Source organism: Bufo bufo, chromosome 2 (genome assembly GCF_905171765.1).
Source record: "Bufo bufo chromosome 2, aBufBuf1.1, whole genome shotgun sequence".
Classification (NCBI taxonomy): Eukaryota; Metazoa; Chordata; class Amphibia; order Anura; family Bufonidae; genus Bufo; species Bufo bufo.
This window is the reverse complement of record NC_053390.1, coordinates 766,924,580-766,945,176: the sequence shown is the minus strand read 5'-3', so window position 1 is coordinate 766,945,176 and position 20,597 is coordinate 766,924,580. Positions and strand designations below refer to the sequence as shown.

The 20,597-nt window shown below is 42.8% G+C and overlaps 1 protein-coding gene across 5 annotated transcripts in view; it reads right to left on the bottom strand.

The window, feature by feature from the left end:
- The window catches only part of LOC120990319, a 98,201-nt gene extending 87,094 nt beyond the window's left edge, over positions 1-11,107 (bottom strand). For 4 of the 5 annotated variants that reach the window (XM_040419056.1, XM_040419053.1, XM_040419057.1 and 1 more), the window contains exon 1: positions 10,957-11,107. The gene's annotated coding sequence lies outside the window, so the exon portion shown is untranslated. The remainder of the gene's footprint in view (positions 1-10,956) is intronic. The other variant, XM_040419054.1, reaches the window with a different exon arrangement.
- Positions 11,108-20,597: the final 9,490 nt, after the last annotated feature.

Genomic DNA, 20,597 nt, shown 5'->3' with positions numbered 1-20,597 from the left:
AAGCACACAGAGCTAAGGGGACTGGGTATTGCGGATGTGCTAGCGGCCATCTAGCAACCCATGTCCTCAGCTCTATACCCAAAATCCTGGTGACAGGTTCCCTTTAAGTATGTTTCAATCTGTATACAAGTGTATACAAGTGTTTTATTGGTGCAACCCCCACTGTGTAATGTTTATTATGGCTTGAGAAAGGCTTGTGTTAAGCTGAAACAATGTTTGCTGTGTTGATCGTGAATACAAATCTTGCACAAGGAAGACGCTGGTTATGATCTTGTGCCTATTGCCTACAGTGGGAAGAAGTCTAACCACTGGTGACCGTGACACTTTCAAAAGGTGGGACGTTGGTGCTGCCTTTGAAACAAAATTTTCATATTAATTAGCCGCAGCAGAGACCTGCCAGTCATGACGCCCTCTGCACGTGCAAGCAGGCGCCATGTTTACACATCGCTCCAGCGCTGTACATATACGGCGCTGGTAGCGAAAGGGTTAAGGACCAGTTCAGTTATGAAGTCACTTTTTGGGGCTTACATAGTAGAAACCACCCATAAATGACCATTTTAGAAACTACACCCCCCAAGTTATTCAAAACTGATTTTACAAACTTTGTTAACCCTTTAGGTGTTCCACAAGAATTAAAGCAAAATGGACGGGAAATTAAAAAAAATTCATTTTGTTGTGCAGATTTTCCGTTTTGATAAATTTTTCTTGTAACACAGCAAGGGTTAACAGCCATACAAACCTCAAAATTTATTACCCTGATGCTGCAGTTTACAGAAACACCCCACATATGGTCGTAAACTGCTGTGCAGGGCACAGAAGGAAAGTAGCGCCATACTGTTAATGGGGGGCAGATTTTGCTGGAATGTAAATGTGAAATAATAATTTTATTTTGTGTGTTTAAAAATGTTACGGTGACATCAAATGTATATAGTTTTTTATGTTTCAATTTCTCTGCTTTTAAAACATATAGTGATACCTCCTAAAATAGTTATTACTTCATGTTTAAATCATTTTGTAAATTACATTTTCTTTTCTTTTCTTTTAGAAGGCTTAGAAGTTTAGAAGCAAATCTTAAAATTTTTAAGAAAATTTCCAAAACCCAATTTGTAAGGACCAGTTCAGGTCTGAAGTCCCTTTGTGGGGCTTACATAATAGAAACCATCCATAAATGGCCCTATTTTAGAAACTACACCCCTCAATGTATTCAAAATTGATTTTACAAACTTTGTTAACCCTTTAGGTGTTCCACAAGAATTATAGGAAAATGTAGATGAACTTTCAGAATTTCACTTTTTTGGCAGATTTTCCATTTTAATCCATTTTTTCCAGTAACAAAGCAAGGGTTAGCAGCAAAACAACTCAATATTTATTACCCTGATTCTGTAGTTTACAGAAACACCCCATACGTGGTCATAAACTGCTGTATGGGCACACGGCAGGGCGCAGAAGGAAAGGAACGCCATATGGTTTTTGGAAGGCAGATTTCACTGGGATAATTTTAAGTTGCCATGTCACATTTGAAGACCCCATGATGCACCCCTAGAGTAGAAACTTTAAAAAAAGTGACCCCATTTTGGAAACTACGGGATAAGGTGGCAGTTTTGTTGGTACTATTTTAGGGTACATAAGATTTTTGGTTGCTCTATAGTACACTTGTGAGGCAAGGTAACAAAAATAGCTGTTTTGGCACTGTTTTTATTTTTTGTTTTTTGCAATGTTCATCTGACAGGTTAAATCATGTGCTATTTATATAGAAAAGGTTGTTACGGACGCAACATTTACCAAATATGATTTTTTTTTCAGTTTTACATAATAAAGCATTTTTGGAAAAAAATAAAAAATAAATTTGTGTCTATATTCTGAGAGCCATAGGTTTTTGATTTTTTGGGCGATTGTCTTAGATAGTTTTTTTTTTTTTCGGGATGAGATGATGGTTTGATTGGTATGATTTTGGAGTGCGTATGACTTTTTGATCGCTTGGTATTATACTTTTTGTGATGTAAGGTGACCAAAAATGGCTTTATGTACATGTTTTTTTTATGGTGTTCACCTGAGGGGTTAGTTCATGTGATATTTTTATACAGCAGGTTGTTATGGATGCGGCGATACCTAATATGTGAACTTTTTAAATGTATTTAAGTTTCACATAATGAAAACATTTTTGAAACAAAAAAAAAATCATGTTTTAGTGTCTCCATATTCTGAGAGACATAGTTTTATTTATTTTTTGGGCGATTATCTTAGATAGGGGCTAATTTTTGGCTGGGTGAGATGATGGTTTGATTGGTACATTTTGGGGGGCATATGCCTTTTTGATCGCTTGGTGTTGCACTTTTTGTGATGTAAGGTGACAAAAAAAATGATTGATTTAGCACAGTTTTTATTTTATTTTTTCTATGGAGTTCAGGTGAGGTGGTGATATTTTTGTAGAGTCAGTCGTTACGGATGCGGCATTACCCAATATGTCTGGTTTTATTTTTTCTATTTTTTTTTTTTACAATTTTCTGCGTTTTATTTTGTGATTTTTTTTTTTACTTGGAATTTTTTTGTTTTATAAAAAACATTAACTTTTTTTTACTTTTTATTTTTGTACCACTCTGGGACTTCAACTTCTGCTGTCTGATCCCCTATGCAATGCATTACAATACAACCTGCATTGTAATGCATTGACTGCCAGCTTTTATGCTGACAGCCTACCTATGAGACCCAGCCTAAGGGCTGGATCTCACAGGATTCTATAGAAGGCAAGCTCTGATGCCTATGGAAGGCACTGGGCTTGCCTTCTCTACCATCAGGTCCCCGCAACTGCAGAGCGGGGACCCGATGGGGAAGCGGAGGGCACCCGTACCCTTCGCGAACTCTCTGCATGCCACGGTCAGATTTGACTGCGGCATACAAGGGGTTAACACGCCGACATCACTTTTTATAAAAAAAATTGTGGGGGTGAAGTGGGTAAAAATGGCAATTCTGTCAGTGTTTTTTATTTTTAAGACTACTTTCACACTAGCAGCACGGACCTCCGGCAGGCTGTTCCGTCGGGTGAACAGATTGTCGGATCCGTCCTGCCGCTAGTGACCGTGTGCCCCCGGACTGCCGTTCCATCATCATTGACTATAATGGGGGTGGTGCAAAGTTCTGGCGGTGGCACTGCAGCACACGGCGAGAGGCTGCTGGAATAAATGTCGGACATGTCGTAGTTTTATTCCGGCAGCCTCTTACCATGCGCTGCCGTGCCTCCGCCAGAACTCCGCCCCCACCCCCATTATAGTGAATGGGGCCAGAGCGGCAGTCCGGGGGCACACGTTCACTAGCGGCAGGTTGGATCTGACAGGCTGTTCACCCGACGGAACAGCCTGCTGGAGGTCCGTGCCGCTAGTGTAAAAGTAGCCTTATGGAGTTTCTCTTGCAGTGATTATGATATGATCATTTTATTCTGTGGGTTGATACATTTATGGCGATACCAAATTTATATAGTTTTTTTATGTTTTACTAGTTATTCAGCATAAAATCCCTTTTGTTTTTAAAATAAATTATATTTTGCATTATTATACACTAAAGTCTATAACTTTTATATTTTTTCACTAATGTAGCTGTATGAGGGCTTGTTTTTTACAGGACAGGCTGTAGTTTTTATTGGTATCATTTTGGGGTATATATACCTTTTTTATAACATTATTTGTGGAGGTGAAGTGACAAAAACAGCAATTCCGTCATTGTTTTTTACAATATTTTTTTACGGTGTTCACAGCGCAGGGTTACTCACATGATCGCCATGGCAACCATAGGGCCCCTGACATTGCAGCAGCGGTGGCCCTATGGAAATGAGAGGGAGCTCCATTCCTCTCAACCCCATGGATGCTGTGGACGGCTACTGACCGTGGCATCTATGGGGTTAAACTGCCGAAATCGGTGCCATCACCGATTTCAGCCTGAGCAGCAGATTGTCGGCTGTAAGTTATAGCTGACACTCTCTGCTGATGGCAGCGGCTCTGTTCCTGAGCCGCTGCCATCGCTGGCTAGACAAAGCTGCAGGGGGCACCAAGTATATGGGGGACAATGGGGGCATCGGGGGCGCATAAAGATAGGGGCACTGGCGGAACACAGGGGGTCTTACCCGATTTCAGGCTGAGATCTCCAGAGTGGAGATCACAGCCTGAAACCGGCATTTTCTCAATGAAGCACTATGATTGGTTCGTCTACAGACTAGCCAATTGGAGCACTTGCCGGCAAGGGACCACTCTGATTGGTCCCTTGCTGGCTCTCCTGGTATCTCTCCTCTAGGGAAGAGCAGAGACTCTGGGGCTGTGACACTTTATAGTGTCTCAGCCCGGGTAAGCAGATTGGACGTGACTGTATGTGCAAATGGAGTAAGTCACTTGTAATTTGGACGTACAGTTAAGTCCATATGCGTGAAGGGGTTAAATCCCAAATTATCCATAATAAAGTCATAATAATTAAAAACAAAAAGAACATCTGATGATAAAGCCATATTTATCACTGCATACCATTTACATTGGGAACAAATGAGAGTATCTATTAACAAGTTTTGTCCCATATTGTTAACGGATCTGTTTTGACAAAATACGTATCTCGATATCCATCGATTACTGACAGATGAGCTGATACTTTGGGAGATAATCTTGTGAGAAGCTATTTAGAACTAATGACATCTCATATATTTCCGAGTCAGGCAAAATCTAAATGGGGATTTGTCCCCTGTGGGAGCTTGTATCAGAATGGGTTTAAGAGCAGGAAATATGTCCAAGAGACTTGCTCAAAAAGAGAGCAGTGTCACGTTCCGCAGGACTGGGCAGACCTCCGGAACATCATGCAAACAGGACACAGGCAGGTAGATTACAGACCAGGAAACCAACAGAGTACTTTATTACACATGTAATAAATGAACATGACAGTAAAGAATAATAAGCAGGTGAGGCAATAGTGTTAGCATTACCACTGAACCAAGTGCACCGGTAGACCAGAGGCAAACCCCAGAGGGTGGAGAGCCAGCGGAGAGCCAGCTTTCATCACAGAGCCCCCGGTGGTGGGGATGAACTTGGCCGAGGGCTCACTGGTCGCACTTCCTGGAAGGTCCCGGTACACTTGGCCGCTACCTGCAAAGAACCGCTCTGGTGCAAGCACCAGCAGAACAGACAACATCAGAACTGGAACCAAAACGAACACAGGACATAGATCAGACAAGACAAACAGGAACCAGCACACAAGCAGATGCCTGAACCCCATGCGGAATGGAAGCATGGTGGTCACAGGCAGAGCTGCACACAGACTAGATGTCCTCCCTCCGGAGAACCCAGGAGCCCTCTCATGAAGGCAGGATAAACACAGGACAGGAACAGAAGCAGAAAGGCACTACCAGCAAGACATGGAACAGACAGGATCAGAAGCAGTTGGGCACTGCCATGAAAAGACAGGATACAACAACACTTTACCAGGCGACACCACACAGAAGGGCAGATGGCCAAACCCCCTGGGTCAGCGGCAAGGGGCTACACCCAGCAAGGCACAATTGACCACAAGCCCCACAGTTCACAGGTAGAAATAGCTGCAATAACGAGGGCACCTGATAAGCCAGACCCAGGAAAAGACCAAGAAAAGTTAACCCCACCAAAACCAGACACCAAAAGTAATAGAACATCCACCTACTCAGGCACCGTTCACAAACTACACTGCAGCCAGTAAGCAGCCCCAAACAACCAGACTGCACAGGGGTCAGCCTGCAGCCAGTACGCGAGAGGGCATGCATCCAGCCTACAAGGCCACAACTGTCACAGTGAACCGCACTGTGACAAGCAGACGGATTTGGACACTTGGGACATTATGTCCTACGAGACATAAGGAAAATCTGGGCTTCTCTGAATTTCTCTGACCTTCACATCCACAGCTGTAGATCATTTTATAATGTTTTTAACATGTTTTGCAATATATTTTTGTCTTGTTTTAATTAGTCCCACAGCCCAATTCTTGATTCTTACAAACATCTTTTCAGAAGCATATGAAATCAGTATTCCAGGTAACTGAGTTCCTCCCATGGAGGTATGCAGAAATTCCTTGGAGCGTAGTGACTTTTATGAACTATATGAATTCTGGTTTATTTGTGACATTCTTCTGTTTGTGGAGAATTGTTGTACAAACCGGATTCCAAAAAAGTTGGGACACTAAACAAATTGTGAATAAAAACTGAATGCAATGATGTGGAGATGGCAAATGTCAATATTTTATTTGTAATAGAACGTAGATGACAGATCAACGTTTAATCCGAGTAAATGTATCATTTTAAAGGAAAAATACATTGATTCCAATTTTCACGGTGTCAACAAATCCCAAAAAAGTTGGGACAAGTAGCAATAAGAGGCTGGAAAAAGTAAATTTGAGCATAACGAAGAGCTGGAAGACCAAATAACACTAATTAGGTCAATTGGCAACATGATTGGGTATAAAAAGAGCTTCTCAGAGTGGCAGTGTCTCTCAGAAGCCAAGATGGGTAGAGGATCACCAATTCCCACAATGTTGCGCAGAAAGATAGTGGAGCAATATCAGAAAGGTGTTACCCAGCGAAAAATTGCAAAGACTTTGCATCTATCATCATCAACTGTGCATAACATCATCCGAAGATTCAGAGAATCTGGAACAATCTCTGTGCGTAAGGGTCAAGGCCGTAAAACCATACTGGATGTCCGTGATCTCCGGGCCCTTAAACGACACTGCACCACAAACAGGAATGCTACTGTAAAGGAAATCACAGAATGGGCTCAGGAATACTTCCAGAAACCATTGTCAGTGAACACAATCCACTGTGCCATCCGCCATTGCCAGCTGAAACTCTACAGTGCAAAGAAGAAGCCATTTCTAAGCAAGATCCACAAGCTCAGGCGTTTTCACTGGGCCAGGGATCATTTAAAATGGAGTGTGGCAAAATGGAAGACTGTTCTGTGGTCAGATGAGTCACGATTCGAAGTTCTTTTTGGAAATCTGGGACGCCATGTCATCCGGACCAAAGAGGACAAGGACAACCCAAGTTGTTATCAACGCTCAGTTCAGAAGCCTGCATCTCTGATGGTATGGGGTTGCATGAGTGCGTGTGGCATGGGCAGCTTGCATGTCTGGAAAGGCACCATCAATGCAGAAAAATATATTCAGGTTCTAGAACAACATATGCTCCCATCCAGACGTCATCTCTTTCAGGGAAGACCCTGCATTTTTCAACAAGATAATGCCAGACCACATTCTGCATCAATCACAACATCATGGCTGCGTAGGAAAAGGATCCGGGTACTGAAATGGCCAGTCTGCAGTCCAGATCTTTCACCTATAGAGAACATTTGGCGCATCATAAAGAGGAAGGTGCAACAAAGAAGGCCCAAGACGATTGAACAGTTAGAGGCCTGTATTAGACAAGAATGGGAGAGCATTACTATTTCTAAACTTGAGAAACTGGTCTCCTCGGTCCCCAGACGTCTGTTGAGTGTTGTAAGAAGAAGGGGAGAGGCCACACAGTGGTGAAAATGGCCTTGTCCCAACTTTTTGGGGATTTGTTGACACCATGAAATTCAGATTCAACATATTTTTCCCTTAAAATGGTACATTTTCTCAGTTTAAACTTTTGTTCCGTGATTTATGTTCTATTCTGAATAAAATATTAGAAGTTGGCACCTCCACATCATTGCATTCAGTTTTTATTCACGATTTGTATAGTGTCCCAACTTTTTTGGAATCCGGTTTGTATTTATTGTGGTCGTTTAATTGTTTAATTTGCACCGTATGCACATATTCAGCATATTTTGCACTTTAACACACTTTTTTACACACCTTTTTATGAACACATGCCCTTTCCTCATCACATAATGTTTCACTGTATATATTATATACTATATATATATATTACATGCACACCACTAACGTGATAGGTAGCACATTATACAAGGATCACATACAATTGTATAGTTTTCTCAACAGTATTGTTTTTTGCAACAGTATTGGTTCATTCACATGGTTTAGGATTATTGAGGGCTCATTGAGGTTTTTTTTTCCTTTATTTATTTTTACTTATTTATATACTTCACACTACCAAGATTTCTTTATTAGTAAGCCTGTCTTACCCTTTATACATCCTTATATCTCTTACCCTATATGCATCCCTACATGGATTTAATTATTATTATTATTATTATTTTTTTTTTTTTATGTGTCAATTCAGTGTGTGACCTTTAGCCATTTTTGGGGGCTTGGTCGGTATATTTCTCTATTCTGCCAATATAAGACATAATAATCTTGAAGCCATAATAATTCTGCGAAATTTCAAGATTTACTTCTAAACTTCTAAGCCTTGTAACGTCCCCCAAAAATAAAATGTCATTCCCAAAATGATCCTAACATGAAGTAGACATATGGGGAATGTAAAGTAATAACTATTTTTGTAGGTATTACTATGTATTATAGAAGTAGAGAAATTGAAACTTGAAAATTTGCAAATTTTTCAACATTTATGGCAAATTTGGTATTTTTTTATAAATAAAAATGTTTTTTTTTACTCCATTTTACCAGTGTCATGAAGTACAATATGTGATGAAAAAACAATCTCAGAATGGCCTGGATAAGTCAAAGCGTTTTAAAGTTATCACCACTTAAAGTGACACTGGTCAGATTTGCAAAAAATGGCCTGGTCCTTAAGGTGAAAATGAGCCCGGTCCATAAGGGGTTAAGTATGGTATTTCTGTCTTACTGGTGCAAAGGATCTGTATTGCACTGATCAATAATGCCTTCAGGTCACCAGCACACTTTTTAAAATTAATAACGGCCTAACACTCTCCCTGCCTGCAGCAGTGTCCTGTCTCTACACTAGTCAGAGCAGAATGACAGTGCACCATGTGATCCAGCATTTATGCATTCAGGGTCTCATGGTGCGCCGGCCAATCACAGCCGTGCCAATACTAGGCATGACTGTGATGGCTTCCAAGTGCCCACAGCTTAAATCCTTGTTGATTGGCTGCACTGCAGGCTTTCAACAAGCTTTTTTAAAGTACGAACAACGAACCCGGACATAGACTTTGGCGTTATGGATTCCGTTACCACTGACCATAACGCAGTTCCATGAGAAAATGCATAACGGAATGCCTTTAGAGGCATTCTGTTATTCATTCCGTCATAATGGAAGTGTATGGCCTGCATAACAGATCCATCCGGTTTCCGTTACGCTGGAGTCCTGGAATTGCGTCACGGAACTGCGTTATTTTCCGTGGTAATGGAGTCCATAACTCAATTCACATTATACCGCAACCCGAACCGAAAACAAATTTCAAAATATGAAATTCCCTCATTCCTACATAACAGCCTAGAAGTTCAAACAGGGTGGTATTATCACTGTAAAGCCTCATTCACACGTCAGTGTTTCACGGATGTGTGCTTAACGTGTTCTCCACGGACTGCAAACGTCCCATTCATTTTAATGTGTGTATTCAGACATCAGTGTTTTAGCACGGTCCGTGGGTCAGTGTTTTTAGCAGGGAAGCATGCTTTATTTTGTCCGTGTTCGCGGATCCATCATGTCCATTATAGTCTATGCGCCCGTGAAAAGCACAGATGCAACACGAATGCCATCCGTGTTGCATCCGTGTTTCACGGATCATTAAGGCCTCTTTCACACGGACGTCACGTGTGAGGGCCGGATAGGATGCGGGTGCGACGCAGGAAAATGCGTGATTTTTCAGCACGAGTGCAAAGCGTTTTAATGCGTTTTGCACGCGCGCGAGAAAAATCGTCATGTTTAGTAGCCAGACCCGAACCCGGACTTCAGGTTTGGGATCAGTGTTTGACATGGTTATAAGGGAAAATAATAGCATTCTTAATACAGAATGCGAAGTAAATTTAGGGATGGAGGGGTTAAAAAATTAAACTCGCCTCATCCACTTGTTCGCGCAGCCCGGTTTGTCTTCTTTCTTCTTCTTTGAGAACCTGGGAGAAAAGGACCTTTGGTGACGTCACTGCGCTCATCACATGGTGCATCACCATAGTGAGTTGTTTTTTTTTAACCCCTCCATCCCTAATTTACTTATTCAGAATGCTATTCAGAATGCTATTATTTTTCCTTATAACCATGTTATAAGGGAAAATAATAAATACTGTATTCAGAATGCTATTATTTTTCCTTATAACCATGTTATAAGGGAAAATAATAAAGATCGGGTCTCCATCCCGATCGTCACCAAGCAACCACGTGTGAAAATCGCACCGCATCCGCACTTGCTTGCAGATGCTTGCAATTTTCACTCAGCCCCATTAACTTCTATGGGGCCTGCGTTGCGTGAAAAACGCACAATATAGAGCTTGCTGCGATTTTCACGTGTGAAAATCACCGCTCATGTGCACAGCCCCATAGAAATGAATGGGTCCGGATTCAGTGCGGGTGCAATGCGTTCACCTCACGCATTGCACCCGCGTGGAATTCTCGCCCGTGTGAAAGGGGCCTAAGAAAAGATGCTTTGAAAATAATTTTTCAGCTGTTCAGTGTCAGTGAAACACGGATGCAACACGGACAGCAAAAAATGGACACACACGGACAGCTTCACGGATGCATCACGGAGCGCGAACGTGTGAATGAGGCTTAAAAGCAGCCAAACATACTAGTGCTTTAGGATACATTTATTTGTATGGTGATTTTCAACCCTCTTGCAAACACACCTAGCTATGATCGTCCACAAAAGGCTTCATAACCACACTTCAGCATGTTACAGGGTATATAGCTTATAGCATTTTGCTGAGTTTTTGCCTTGACGTTTGTAACTGTGCCTAATATGCATCATTTTGTAAAAGCTGTTTCTGTGTCAATGTATCTGCAATATCAAAAGTAGTAACATTACAGTTATCGCTCTCTCTCTCATTTCTAGTCTCTTTCTGGTTAACTTAGATATCATATATAAACATTACACGTAAAATGCTTACCTTACTTCCTGCAAGCAATACCTCAGCCAGTATAATTTTCAGCTTGACTGCTAAGATTCAAGCCTTGTTTCTTGTTACTGCTTATTAATGCGTTTCTTTCACTCCGCCTTTCTTGTCCTCTCAGATTTAGGTTTCGTTTCTTCTTGAGCTATTCCTTAAAGAGACACCACCAATTTATGAACAAGCTGTATACCACAAATGTATGTTTGATTTTTATATGGGCGCTTGGTTTTAGGGATTTTTTATTTTTTTTGCAATCTTGCCAGATAAAAAAACTACTTTGTGCACTGTATGCACTGCATACTACTTCCTATCGTCTTGTTTTTAGACAAGAGAGTTCAACGCATTGAACTCGCACTGTGTGTCTGTGGAGGCTCCCGTACTGACCTCCCTAGCACTGATGGGGTCGCATAGCATTATATTGATTTATGATGCTATGCAACCCTTAGGCCCCTTTCACACGGGCGAGTTTTCCGCGCGGGTGCAATGCGTGAGGTGAACCGGACCGGACCAATTCATTTCTATGGGGCTGTGCACATGAGCGGTGATTTTCACGCATCACTTGTGCGTTGTGTGAAAATCGCAGCAAGCTCTATTTAGTGCTTTTTTCACGCAACGCAGGCCCCATAGAAGTGAATGGGGCTGCGTGAAAATCCATCACCATGATTAAGGTGAGTTAAATTATTATTATTATTTTTTTAACCCCTTTTAACCATGTTATAAGGAAAAATAATAAAGATCGGGTCCCCATCGTCTCCTAGCAACCGTACATATCGGTGGAAAACCCACCTGGATGCCCTATAGTGTCAGGAAATGGGTTGATTACAGAGCCCCTGTCACAATATGTGGATTGGCTACTCTGTCCTCTTTTGAAAGGGATACCATCATATCTGAAAGATACTAATGATTTTTTGAGAGTGATCAAAGATATACAGTGGCAAGAAGGAGATCTTTTAGCATCCATAGATATAGAAAGCTTGTACACAAGAATACCACAGGAACTGGGGGTTCAGGCAATAGGCAGAATATTGGAATGTCAACAAAAAAGTAAGGAGTATGTGGAATTTGTGAGAGAAGCCTTGAGATTTGTTTTGACACATAACGCCTTCACATTTGATAATAAATGGAATTATCAAAAAACGGGAACAGCTATGGGGACACCAGTCTCCTGTACTTTCGCAAATTTATACCTGTCAACCTTTGAGGACGAATATTTGTTCACCACTAAAAATAAGTATGAGTAATAAAGTTTTTTTTCCGAGATTTATTGATTATGTGTTTATTATATGGAGAGGAACTGAAGTGCAATTTGAGGAATTTGTGGAGTATTTAAATACTCAAAATAATATGAAATTTACTAGTAAAGTAAGTTCAAGTGAATTTAAATTTTTAGATGTAAGTGTTAATGTACAAGGGGAGACATTAAGAACTAAAGTATTTAGAAAATCTACCGCCACAAACTTCCTCTTACACTTCAGGAGATCCCATCCCCCACATGTAAAAAAAAAAGCAATACCCTATGGGCAATTTACAAGATTGAGAAGGATAGCTAGTGAAGACGTAGACTTTATACACTCACCTAAAGAATTATTAGGAACACCATACTAATACAGTGTTGGACCCCCTTTTGCCTTCAGAACTGCCTTAATTCTACGTGGCATTGATTCAACAAGGTGCTGATAGCATTCTTTAGAAATGTTGGCCCATATTGATAGGATAGCATCTTGCAGTTGATGGAGATTTGAGGGATGCACATCCAGGGCACGAAGCTCCCGTTCCACCACATCCCAAAGATGCTCTATTGGGTTGAGATCTGGTGACTGTGGGGGCCATTTTAGTACAGTGAACTCATTGTCATGTTCAAGAAACCAATTTGAAATGATTCGAGCTTTGTGACATGGTGCATTATCCTGCTGGAAGTAGCCATCAGAGGATGGATACATGTTCTCATTCTGTTTGCGCCAAATTCGGACTCTACCATTTGAATGTCTCTGTCACGAGGGTGTCAAGAACCACGCCTGACTCCGTTATACCCGGGGTCAGGAAGTCGCAGCGGGTGGCTGCGCGCTCTATGTATAAAAATAGTGCTGTTTCTTAATGGTAGCTTTCTGGGATTGCCTTGCAACCCTTTTTGGCTCACTCAGGGATCCGTAGCTCCTTCTCCTCAGCTGTCTCTTGTCCAGCACTCCCAACCTCCTTATATTCCCTCTCCCACTTTTCTGGTTGCCAGATATAGAGCTTCCTGCCTGGACTTCTATACTGACCCACTGGAGCTGTGTAGCTGTGTTCCCTGGTTGTTGTTCCAGAACGTTACCCTCCGGATCCCTGTTGGGCCTTTGTGGTCTGCTGTTGTCGCCCACCTGGGATTATATGTTTGTCTGTATTGTCTGTCCTCTCCTTGGTGTTTTCCTTTTAGTGTCAGTGGTGCGGACTAGTGATCCCACCGCCCCGTTCACTACATAGGGCTCATCTTAGGGAAAGCCAGGGTTTATGCACGTGATCGGCGTATGGGTGAGGAACCCGTCTAGGGACGTCAGGGCAGTCAGGTGCTAGCCTCAAGGTGAGTCACCTTTCCCTCTCCCTTGGACAGGGCCTTCCCATTTCCCTCCCTTTGCTTGACGCCGGTCATTACAGTCTCAACAGAAATCGAGACTCATCAGACCAGGCAACATTTTTCCAGTCTTCAACAGTCCAATTTTGGTGAGCTCGTGCAAATTGTAGCCTCTTTTTCCTATTTGTAGTGGAGATGAGTGGTACCCGGTGGGGTCTTCTGCTGTTGTAACCCATCCGCCTCAAGGTTGTGCGTGTTGTGGCTTCACAAATGCTTTGCTGCATACCTCGGTTGTAACGAGTGGTTATTTCAGTCAACGTTGCTCTTCTATCAGCTTGTATCAGTCGGCCCATTCTCCTCTGACCTCTAGCATCCACAAGGCATTTTTGCCCACAGGACTGCCGCATACTGGATTTTTTCCCTTTTCACACCATTCTTTGTAAACCATAGAAATGGTTGTGCGTGAAAATCCCAGTATCTGAGCAGATTTTGAAATACTCAGACCGGCCCGTCTGGCACCAACAACCATGCCACGCTTAAAATTGCTTAAATCACCTTTTTTTCCCATTCTGACATTCAGTTTGGAGTTCAGGAGATTGTCTTGACCAGGACCACACCCCTAAATGCATTGAAGCAACTGCCATGTGATTGGTTGACTAGATAAGTGCATTAATGAGAAATAGAACAGGTGTTCCTAATAATTCTTTAGGTGAGTGTAGATTAGTCTAGAGATTTAAAAAGAAGACTACTGGAGAGGGGGTAGCCTGAAAAAATAATGGATGACTCATTTTTGAGAGCAGAGAAGGAGAGTAATCAAAAAGGGAGGAGATATAATAAACAGTGATGGCCAGTTCGCAGTGTTCACCGACGAACACATGCGATCTGCCATCTTCACTCCCAAGTCCGGCGATGCAGAGGTAAGTCTTACCTGTGCCTGCGCTGCGAGCCGCTCTGAAACACATGCAGTCACCGGGAGCAGGCAGTTCCGAGAACTGCCTTCATCGGGCTACTCCCGGTGACCGCATGTGTTTCAGAGCGGCTCGCAGCGCAGGCACAGGTAAGGACTTACCTCTGCAACGCCAGACTTGGGAGTGAAGATGGCAGATTGCATGTGTTCGTCGGCGAACACTGCGAACTGGCCATCATTGATAATAAACAAGTAGAAGAGAAAGAGGGAGAGCAGTGTTCACCTTTAAAGGGAACCTGTCACCAGTTTTATGGTGTCCTAACGAAGGGCAACATAAATAAGTGACTGATTCTCTTAGCAAAATGCTGGGTCACTTTCTTTAATTGACCCAGTCAATCTGCCAACATCTTGTATTGAAAAGCTCCAGCTGATAATGATGAGTCCTGAATATTCATGAGCTCCTGACTCTCCCCGCCCACCTGCTGCTGAATGACAGTTTGTTTCCATATGAATCAGCAGCAGATGGGCAGGGAGTGGCTATAGCTCTGAATTAAATATACACTGGACTCAATGACATCACGCTGGACTCAAATCAGCTCATTAGCATGCGGCATCTTTGTGTGTATATTATGAGGTAACCATCTGTCACACCAGTAAGTGAATACATCTAAGGTACTTTTGAGTAGTTAATAATTAAATATAATTAGTTAGATTATAATCAAATAACCACATGACAGGTTCCCTTTAAATATACACCTATGGCCATGATTATAAAAAATCCATACTGAATAACTGGAATATTCTTTCCTATGATGAAGATTTAAAGGAAAAAACAAAGAATCCACCTTTGTTAAGTTTTAGAAGGAGCCAGACCATTAAAAACAAGATAATAAGAAGTAGGTTTGAGAGTAGAAAAGAAAATTGGCTAGAAAAAGGAACACCACAGGGGAATTATAAATGTGGTCAATGTACAGCTCGCAGATTTATAATTAAATCTAGGAATTTAAATATAGGACTAGTAAAGCATACAGTAAGGCCTCCTTCACTCGGCCGTATGGCTTTTTCAGTGTTTTGCGGTCCGTTTTTAATGGATTCGTTATTTTGTTTTTTTTTTTGTTTCCGTTGTGTTTCCATTTCTGTTGTGTTTCCGTTCCGTATGTCAGCAAAAACATATCCTTATGGTTCCCATATACGATCCATTTTTTTCGGATCGCAAATGGAAGCAAAGAAGATTTTACATCAGCATTTTTGGACACATCCCCTTTTTCACGCCCCCTATTTTACTTGGTCATGTGATAGTTGGGACTCCATTTCATGCAGCTTGTTGCAGCATTGAGAGCGTACTTGGAATACTGTGTTTGGCAGACATAGGTTTCTGGCTACAATATTCTGTTGTATCATGGCTGAGGAGGAACTGGTTCTCTTGTGCTGGCTGATTTCTCAGGAACACAAACAGCAGCCAACTATGCAGAACGTGGAACCGAGGAGGAGGAGGCAGTGGGTTCACCCAATTCTCTGTCAGCGGCGCAGGAAGGGTCATTTCCACACACTGTACATGGATCTGCGACAGCATCCTGAAAAATTTCATGGGTATTGTCGTATGTCTGTGAACAGCTTTGACTTGTTGTTAGCGACTGTGCGCCCTGGCCTCACATGCCAGGACACAAATATGAGGCGCTGCATTTCTCCAGAGGAACAGCTCATCGTGACGTTGAGGTATGTCTATTTTACATTATATATATGTTTGTGCGATAGTTTAGATGCAATGTGATTACAGATGTAGCAGAGTTAACACACATGCTTTCAAAGGCTTTTGCTTCAAGATAACGCGATGGGTTAAGAAATTTGAGTTTTAAGAGTTTGTGTATTAACACTGGTACATCCGTATGTGTACAGGTGAAACTCGAAAAATTAGAATATGGTGCAAAAGTCCATTTATTTCAGTAATACAAATTAAAAGGAATTGCGTTAATGCAGCTTAAAATTCGAATTTTGTGAAAAGGTTCAATGTTCTAGGCTCAAAGTGTCACACTTTAGTCAACTAATTAATCCATACCCCCTGAGCAAAGGGTACCTCAAAATTGAGACTTTGGGGTTTCATAAGCTGTAAGCCATAATCATCCAAATTATAACAAATAAAGGCTTGAAATATCTCGCTTTGCATGTAATGAGTCTCATATGTTAGTTTCACCTTTTAAGTTGCATTACTGAAATAAATGAACTTTGAACAATATTCAAATTTTTCGAGTTTCACCAGTATATATAGATTATTTGTAAATTGCGGGTGTTATAGTATGTCTGTGTTGCATGACTGTTTATGTTTGTATATTACAGATTTTTGGCATCTGGGAATTAATTTTTATCTCTGCATTTTGAGTTTCTGCTGGGAGTCTCGACGATTTCTCGGATAGTTCGTCAAACCTGTGATTTGATTTGGCAGCAACACGGTGATACCAGTGCCTAAGGCTGAGGATTGGATCCGAATTGCTGAGGGTTTTCATGTTGATGCGCAGTTTCCAAACTGTATTGGGACATTGGATGGCAAACACATACGTGTTAAGAGGCCGCCTCACTCGGGGTCCCGGTACTACAAGTATAAGCAATACTTTTCAGTAGTGCTGATGGCCTTGGCTGACAGTACTTACAAGTTTATAATTGTGAATATGGGGGCCTATGGGAGCACTGCTGATGCGCGCATTTTCAGTTCTTCTAGAATGGGTGATCGGCTTCAAGCCAACCAGCTAGCCCTCCCAAAGCCCAGACTGCTGCCAGGTTCTGCGGGACCACCGACTCCATTTGTTATTGTGCGTTTGGGCCCTCTATGAAGAATATTTTTCTACTCCTGAGGGAGCATTGCCATGGCAGATAGACGTAGTTCATGGCAGACTATGAAGTGTCTGGACTCTGGTCATTTTAGTATTTTTTGTTTTTATAGTGCGTTTTTTTTATGTTGGTGGGGGAGTTATATGTAGATAGTGTAGGGACTCACAAGACAAAGAGGACCCTTGACATGTGCTTGTGGGCTGGGGTTAAAATGTAGCCACGTAAAAAAATTAAAGTATGTTGTAAATCATGTTCTATGTTAACATGATCATGATTATACACTGCTCAAAAAAATAAAGGGAACACAAAAATAACACATCCTAGATCTGAGTTAATTTAATATTCTTCTGAAATACTTTGTTCTTTACATAGTTGAATGTGCTGACAACAAAATCACACAAAAATAAAAAAATGGAAATCAAATTTTTCAACCCATGGAGGTCTGGATTTGGAGTCACACTCAAAATTAAAGTGGAAAAACACACTACGGGCTGATCCAACTTTGATGTAATGTCCTTAAAACAAGTCAAAATGAGGCTCAGTAGTGTGTGTGGCCTCCACGTGCCTTTATGACCTCCCTACAACGCCTGTGCATGCTCCTGATGAAGTGGCGGACGGTCTCCTGAGGGATCTCCTCCCAGACCTGGACTAAAGCATCTGCCAACTCCTGGACAGTCTGTGGTGCAACGTGACGTTGGTGGATAGAGCGAGACATGATGTCCCAGATGTGCTCAATTGGATTCAGGTCTGGGGAACGGGCGGGCCAGTCCATAGCATCAATGCCTTCATCTTGCAGGAACTGCTGACACACTCCAGCCACATGAGGTCTAGCATTGTTTTGCATTAGGAGGAACCCAGGGCCAACCGCACCAGCATATGGTCTCACAAGGGGTCTAAGGATCTCATCTCGGTACCTAATGGTAGTCAGGCTACCTCTGGCGAGCACATGAAGGGCTGTGCGGCCCTCCAAAGAAATGCCACCCCACACCATTACTGACCCAATGCCAAACCGGTCATGCTGGAGGATGTTGCAGGAAGCAGAACGTTCTCCACGGCGTCTCCAGACTCTGTCACGTCTGTCACATGTGCTCAGTGTGAACCTGCTTTCATCTGTGAAGAGCACAGGGCGCCAGTGGCGAATTTGCCAATCTTGGTGTTCTCTGGCAAATGCCAAACGTCCTGCACGGTGTTGGGCTGTAAGCACAACCCCCACCTGTGGACGTCGGGCCCTCATATCATCCTCATGGAGTCTGTTTCTGACCGTTTGAGCAGACACATGCACATTTGTGGCCTGCTTGGGGTCATTTTGCAGGGCTCTGGCAGTGCTCCTCCTGTTCCTCCTTGCACAAAGACGGAGGTAGCAGTCCTGCTGCTGGGTTGTTGCCCTCCTACGGCCTCCTCCACATCTCCTGATGTACTGGCCTGTCTCCTGGTAGCGCCTCCATGCTCTGGACACTACGCTGAAAGACACAGCAAACCTTCTTGCCACAGCTCGCATTGATGTGCCATCCTGGATAAGCTGCACTACCTGAGCCACTTGTGTGGGTTGTAGACTCCGTCTCATGCTACCACTAGAGTGAAAGCACCACCAGCATTCAAAAATGACCAAAACATCAGCCAGGAAGCATAGGAACTAAGAAGTGATCTGTGGTCACCACCTGCAGAACCACTCCTTTATTGGGGGTGTCTTGCTAATTGCCTATAATTTCCACCTATTGTCTATCCCATTTGCACAACAGCATGTGAAATTGATTGTCATTCAGTGATGCTTCCTAAGTGGACAGTTTGATTTCACAGAAGTGTGATTGACTTGGAGTTACATTTTGTTGTTTAAGTGTTCCCTTTATTTTTTTGAGCAGTGTATAATAATTTTTTTATTGTTGTCTACTATAACCCTCTAATAACTCTTAATAATGATATGTACAGATGTAGAATCACTAGCTCTCACATCAGACTCCCGTGAGCGCATAGAGATATCCAATTTCATTAGCAAACCCTAAGAGACATTTCAAGGTGCAATTTAGGTTTGTGAACACCAGATGGCGCATGGAACTGCAGTTTCATATGCAGTATTTACCCTACAGTCAGGGGAGGGCTGGCAGCCTTAGCCCTGGGGGGGAAATCCAGTCAAGTGGCCCATTTTTAGCCTCTTCCATTATTAAAAGCCCCTCCTACATATAATAGGCCACTCCCAACAAACACTCTACAGCTGAAATTCTATTGTTGAGGCCCGTCTCTACACATCATACGGAGAGGGGAGCCCTGTCCTGGCTGCACTGCCTGCTTCCCATTATAAAATAAACAGCAGGCTACAGCCAGGAAGCTCCTCCCTCCCAGATCCTGCTCAAGGCCTGTAGTTCCCCCCACCATCTGACACCCGCCCGTGGCTTGCTGCCCCCCTTGCCCGTCCTCACCTAGCTCTGAATCCTCCTTCTGCAAATGGCAGGGGGAAGAGCCAGAGCATCTCCTCTCCTACATAGCACCACATACCTCTTACATCCAGTGATGTCACCTTTGTTGTAGAAGTTCTCTTTCCTCATCTTCTCCATTCAGACCAGACCGCCATGATGATTTTTCAGCCATCTCCCGTCTCTGCAGAGATTGACAAACATTTCCATCATCTTCACATCTTCTGAACAACCTTTCCTGCCACCCCTAATACTATACTGCAGAAACAGTTCCCCTGGAAATACTACTACCACACAGATAGTGCCCCCTTCAACAATTATTGGCACACAGTGCTCTAAAAAATAACTGTGCCCAGACACTAAAAGTATAAAGATAATGTCCCCCAAAAATAATTGTGCTAAGCTGATACTATGCCAGGGTGCTACCCAAAATCCCATCAATAGAAATAATTCTCTGCCGGAGGACACTTAGTAGTAATAAGGCCCCTATAGGGCCCATACTAGTAATCATGTTCCTCATAGCCCCCCAGTAGTAGTAAAGCTCTGCATAATACCTCCTAGTAGTAATAATTCTCCCCCAGCAGCCTTTCCATCAGTCCCCAGTAGTTTCTCAGCCCCAGCAGCTTTTCTATCAGCCCCCAGTGCCTCTCATCTGCCCCCAGTAGCTTCTCAGCCCCCAGCAACCTCTCCATCAGTCCCCAGTGCCCTCACCAGCCCTCAGAAGTGTCCATCAGCCTCATAAATATAAAATAAAACACTTACCTTTCCTGCTCCTGGACGCTGACGCTCCTCTCCTCCAACGCGATCTGCATCCTCCTGCTGTTGGCTGTGCCGTGAAGGCTGCGCACAGCGTGACGTCACAGAGCGCCTTATGCCTGTGCGCAGCCCTGCACAGCTGACAGCCAGTGCCGGAGCAAGAATTTTTGCCAACACAAGCGAAGCTACATTTTGG